The sequence below is a fragment of the Lagenorhynchus albirostris genome, chromosome 1, assembly GCF_949774975.1.
Source record: "Lagenorhynchus albirostris chromosome 1, mLagAlb1.1, whole genome shotgun sequence".
Taxonomy (NCBI): domain Eukaryota; kingdom Metazoa; phylum Chordata; class Mammalia; order Artiodactyla; family Delphinidae; genus Lagenorhynchus; species Lagenorhynchus albirostris.
The window spans coordinates 132990754-132996753 of record NC_083095.1 but is presented as its reverse complement, the minus strand read 5'-3'; positions in this window follow the sequence as shown (position 1 = coordinate 132996753).

Genomic DNA, 6000 nt, shown 5'->3' with positions numbered 1-6000 from the left:
ATTTTCTAGATGGGGAAAGTGAAACCCAGAAAGGGGAAACCAAGTGACCAGGGTCAGACAGGGAGCAACCGCTAAGCTGGGCTAGGACCTGACCCAGAGCAGGGGGTGGAGGCCCAAGAAGTGAGATTTCAGGACGGCTGTAGGCATAAGTAATCCTGGACAAATGCATAACTACACAGAGTGTGGGATGAGAAAGTGGTGATAAGACCCTGAGTGAACCCCTGCCTGTGACTGAGGCCTCCCCTCTCGGACGGGGAACCACCACCCCTTCCAGCACGAGCAGTTGGAATGAGCAGTGGCAGCTCTCCCAGAGGCTGAGAACCATAGGCCCGACCCAGAGTGAGCAGTAGGTGGGCCATGAACTGGAGAAGCTGAAAGGCCTGCAGAACCTCACTACAGGGCCCATTAGAAACCATGCTTGCTTTTAATGTTCCTAAAGAAAGAAAGGTGGGCTTGTCCGCTCAATAGGGTAAAAGACAATTATGACTGGTTTTCACCATGGGCTCTTAATTTCTACCTTGATGAGACAAGTCTCCCTCTTGGACAGGGCACCTGGTATTGGAACGGGTCTGGCTGTGCGTCAGGGACAAACCCTCCATTGCTCACCACCTGTGAGTCTCCTGGTCCAGGGCCCCATGCTTGTTCTGAATATGCTGAGTGAAGGCTGGGGGCAGGAAGCCGTATTGAGAAGGTGGCATTATATATAACGGGGAGTCCATAAGAAGAATAATAGTAGAAGCAAACATTGATCGGTCACTTGCTCCGTGCCAGACACTGTTCGAAGTGCTTTACAGGCATGATATAATTTAATCCTCATAAATTACACGGGCAAACTGCCCAAAGGCACACAGCTGGTATGTGGCAGAGCCAAGATTTAGACCCAGGTCATCTGGCTCCAGATCCCATGCTCTCAACTTCCTACACTCAGCCCCTTTGACAGGACTTCAGCTCTTGGTATGCTTCGTGTTTCAACGTGATTCAAATATTTAGGGGATGATTTTGCCTAATCCCACTGTTTGCAGGCCCTAGGCCAGGGGATTGATTCAGAAGGGGGTGGGGGAGAGGGCGGGGTGGTGGTGATGAGGAAAGGACTATTTGGGGAAGTGACCTATACCATGAGTTGAAGGTTGGCAGAAAAAAGAAGTGGGCGTGTGTGTGTGTGTGATGGGGGAAGAGGGAGGTGGGGAGTAGGGAGCATCCCAAGCAGAGGCAAGAACATGTGGGGAGGTCTGGAGGGGAAGGAACTTGGGCATTTCAGGAAAAGGAGGTCAGTGCAAGCTGTTCAGAACCCTCTGGAGAGAGGAGACCATACTGGGTCATAAAGGCCCCCCCGGAATCTTTGAGCCAGGTCCCTTCACAAACCTCGTGGGGTGGGCCCCACAAGGCGCTACTGGCCAGGGCTGACCTGCCGCGCCCATCCAGGGGGACCAGCGTCACGGGGATTTATTTCGGGCTCGTTATCTGGGCGCCTCTGAAGAACCCCTACCATTCCTGCCCTCAGCCTAACCCTGCCTTCCAACCCTGTAAAGGAAGAGGGCCGCGGCACAAGGGTCCGGAGTCGGGGAGGGGGATAAAGGGAGGGTCCCTTGGCCACGCTCCTCCCGGCCGGCCCCTCCCAGCCCTTAGCAGGGCACCTCCGCTGGTCTCCTAGGAGATAGCGCCCGGTTCGCTCTCATTGGCCAGCCGCGTCTCGGAAGGCGGGAGCAAGGCTCCCGGCTGCTGTCCGCACGTGCACGTGTGTGAGCGGGCTCACGTGTGTGTGCAGGGTGCGGGGGCATTGAGCACAGGGCTGGTCTGGGCACGCTGTGATCCCAGGAAGGAGGGAAGCCGCGGTATGGGAGGCGGGGTGTGGACCCTTGGGAGGACCCAGATGGTCAGAGCTTGGCCGGGGGTGGCTTATCCAGGGTGCGCCCGTGAGCTGCGGGAGGGGGCTGTTCTGCAGATCTGTGCTTTAGTGTGAGTGCTCGGGTGAGAGGATCCAGTGTGGTATACCAGTGTGAACAGCTATTATCTGTACCAAAGTGTACACTGAGGGTGTCTGCTTGCATAGGTGAAAAGGTTTGTGTGTGGACACATACATTGCTGCCTGTGTGGGAGAATGTGTGAGGCTGTATAGATACGAGCTCTTCCATGTGCACGTGTGCCCACTGCAGTGTGTGTGTGCATGTGCGTGCATGGGTAGCAGAGAGGTGTGCATACTCATGTGTGCATGCTCTGCCTCTGCTGCTCCCGCACCTCAGATCTTTCCTCCATAGACTCTGAGATGTGTCACTCTCGTGCTCAAGCACCCACCATAGCTCCCCATTGCCCCATGGCACCCTACAGAACACCCACCTCGGCTTCCCCAGCCCCTCACGCTCAAGTCGCCCTCCCTCCCACAGGAGCACCGAGAGCCAACAAGAGCGGGGATTCTGTCCCTGGTGCAGGGGAGGCTTCAAGGGCAGGCGTGAAGAGTTCAAAGCAGATTTTCTTAAACCTAAGCCAGGGGAACTGGAGCTGAGGGCCTTAGGAGCCTTGGAAAGCGGGGACCTGCCTTTTGTCTCCCCTATTTTCTCTCTCTACACGAATGGTAACCTTCCCTTAGGCCCCCACTGCCTGTGGGACACTGGACTCCACAGCTGTGGGGTGCTTACCAGGTGTTATTCCCTCATCTACCTCCCCACCCCATCCTCCCCTGCCTGCAAGTGTGTTTGGGAAACTTTCTTTCGTGCGGGAGGGCTAGAGGCCAGCTTGGAGCGCCCAGCTGGGACCTGGGAACCCATCATAGCCTTTCCAGCTCTGGGCCTCACCACAAAACAATCCTCCCATCTACCCCACACTTTCAGCAGTCCTGTCTGCGCCTGGGCAACTACAGGAGCCCATCAAGGACACTTGCAGTGTCCCTAACCCTTCCAGCTGCCCCGCAGGACAAAGGAAACAGCTGTTCTCCTGACTCCTGGCCAGCCAGGTGCCAGCCAGTGGCCAGGCAGTCCTGCTTGGTGCTTCTGGCTGAAGGGCCTTCCACCAGTCCTACCTCTATGCTGGTGGCTCTACCTGGACTCACCATGGGGCAGAGGATCTTGTCCCACTCCTCATGGGCCATCCTGCCTAGCTGAGCCCTTGGGGCCCACCTGGTCCAACCCTAGCTGTGCAGAGAGGGGAAGTGAGGCAGAGGGGCAGGGACTCACCCCAAGTGGCAGAAGATTGGCAGGCTCCCTGAGGAGGACACAGGAAGACTCCAGAAAGGTGACCTCCAGGGTATGTGTGGGGAGGGGGCTGCTCTGATGACTGGGCCTCTGGGGGCTTTGGCTGTCCCTGCTGCAGACTGAGAAGCATCTGAGGAAGGTTGAGGTGGCCTGAGGCGGCCAGGGCCGGGGCAGGTGGATGGGCCAGCAGACCCCTTGGGCCTCTGTGCCAGGTGACTGAGCAGTTGGTATCAAGCATGGCGAGGGGGATTTATGGGCCCAGGCCAGGGCTGGGCAGTAAACGTTGTTGTGCTAGAGAGGCTGTAACTCTACTTTGCTTCAGCAGCAGTGTGGGGGCAGGGAAGTGAGACGGGAACACCGCTGAGTTCTGGGGTGAACCCTGAAGCTGGAAGGGAGTAGGGAGACCCAGTTGGTATAGTCCTTCCTCAGGCACCTGGGAGGGTCGGCCCAGGAACGCTCAGGGATCGGTGCAAGGTCACACAAAGAAGTGTCTTCCCCTCCCAGTGCTCGGCGCTGGACAGAGCCCAGGAGACAGGCACACGGACAGCCTCACTCTGACCCAGCTCTGTGCTACCGGGGGCGGGGGCAGACGAACTCCCCTTCCCACCCAGGGCTGCTCCCTGTGCCCTTGGCGTGTCCTGAAAGAGGCTCTGGCGCTGACAGGAAATGGAAGGGACAAGGGTTTATTGTGCCTGTGGCTCTCCTCTTTACGACACTATATATTTTAACGAGCTATGTAAATGTCTGCTAGTTGGAGAGCAAAGTCAGGGCCCCCAGCTGCCCCCCTCCTCTGGGGCTGGGTGCCTCCTGGGGCCAGCCTGACCTTGTGTTTCCTATGGGAAAGCTTTCTGTATGCCACAGTGGTTGCCTCCCTGTCACCACATCCCAGTTCAGCTGAGTCAGAGCTGGTGCTACTACTGATTCATTTTGTGACCTTGGACCTGTCACTCCCCCTCTCTGAATCTCAGTTTCCTCATCTGCAAAACGGGAGCATACACTGGGCATTGTGTGCGTTCTGAGGTGCCACGCCTTAGCTGTGCAACTTCGCACGATGACTCAGCCTCTCTGAGACGCGTGTTTCTCATCATCAAAACAGGGAGACGGGGCTTCCCTGGTGGTACAGTGGTTGAGAGTCCGCCTGCCAATGCAGGGGACGCAGGTTCGTGCCCCGGTCCGGGAAGATCCCACATGCTGCGGAGCGGCTGGGCCCGTGAGCCATGGCCGCTGAGCCTGTGCGTCCAGAGCCTGTGCTCTGCAACGGAAGAGGCCACAGCAGTGAAAGGCCCACGTACCGCAAAACAAAAACAAAAACAAAAAACAGGGAGACAGTCATGCTGATCACTGCTTTGGGCTCAGCTTTGGACACTGGGGCCTGGGAGTGGTGGACCATTGGGAGGGTCCGCAGTCCTCTCACCTGCCTGGCTTTCTCTTTCCTCCACCTCCAGCTTTACCTCCAGCTTCCTCCTCCTCCTCTGTTCCTCCAGAACATCCGGTTGCTGCATCCCCAGGATTGGCTGTCTCCATGGTGGTGTGTCTCAGCCCAGGCTGGGAGTGAGGGGGTGTGGGACAGGGTGGAGCTGGTGGGGGGTACAGGGACAGCATGCTCTGGTTCCTGCTGGGGTCACATCCAGGGCATGAACTGGCATGGGGGTTGGGGTGTGAAGGAACTGGGAGAGGAGGAGTTTGGGGCTGAGACACTGGGGCATCCCTCAGTCTCCGTGGCCCCCAAGTCCCCAGCCTAGCCTTCCCAGACAACAGAAATCACCTGGCCTGGGCTGGGGCATAGGATGAGCCATAATAGGTTTATGGGGAGGCAGTAAATCCCTTCACAGGCTAAGCAGTCAGTTCCCTCAGGCAGTCAGAGCCAGGGCTTAGTTACATGGCCACTGTTCTCAGACCCCCGCCCCATAGTCCCCAGTTGCCTGGCAGGTACCAGGGCCCAATTGCCAGGTCCTTAGAACAGGCTGCTGGGCCTTGTGTATACCATGCTCTGATCTCAGGGCCCCACAGAGATGCCAGGTAGACCGGGAGCCAGGAGGGGAGAATTGATTAGCAGAAGCTTTGATTGTGACCCCCACCCATGCACTCACCCACCTGTGCCAAAGCACACCCTCCATCGCTGACTCATTCCCCTCCCACAAAGGAAGGAGGCCGCAGGAGGTGACGGGACCATGCCCACTCCACCGCTGAGAAGCCTGAGCCTAGAGTGGCTCAAAGTAGAGACCAGGGCTTCCCTGGTGGCGCAGTGGTTGAGAGTCCGCCTGCCGATGCAGGGGATGCGGGTTCGTGCCCCGGTCCAGGAAGATCCCACATGCCGCGGAGCGGCTGGGCCCGTGAGCCATGGCCGCTGAGCCTGCGCGTCCGGAGCCTGTGCTCCGCAACGGGAGAGGCCACAACAGTGAGAGGCCCACGTACCGCAAAAAAAAAAAAAAAAAAAAAAAAAAAGTAGAGACCAGTCTGGTGCTTGTTTCTGCCATGAAGTACTGGTGCCCTGAGTATGGATCCTGGCTTCGTCACCTACCTGGCGGTGAGCCCCAGGCAACCACGTCTCCTCCCTGAGCCTCAGTGTTCTCATCCAAAAGGAAGCACATGAGAACATCCTTGTGACGGGATTAAATAAGAGATTGTGGGTAAAGTGTCTGGCCTGGTGCCTGGCACAGCCCTTGATAAACAACAGCTGTTACTATTATTGCTATATTAACCCTGGTGCCCCCTGCCTCCTGCTTCTGCTTGAAAGGACACTGCACCAGGGGCAGCAAACTTGGGCTCAAGTCCTGGCTCTTACTTACCACATGTAGATCATCTGTAGCCCTGT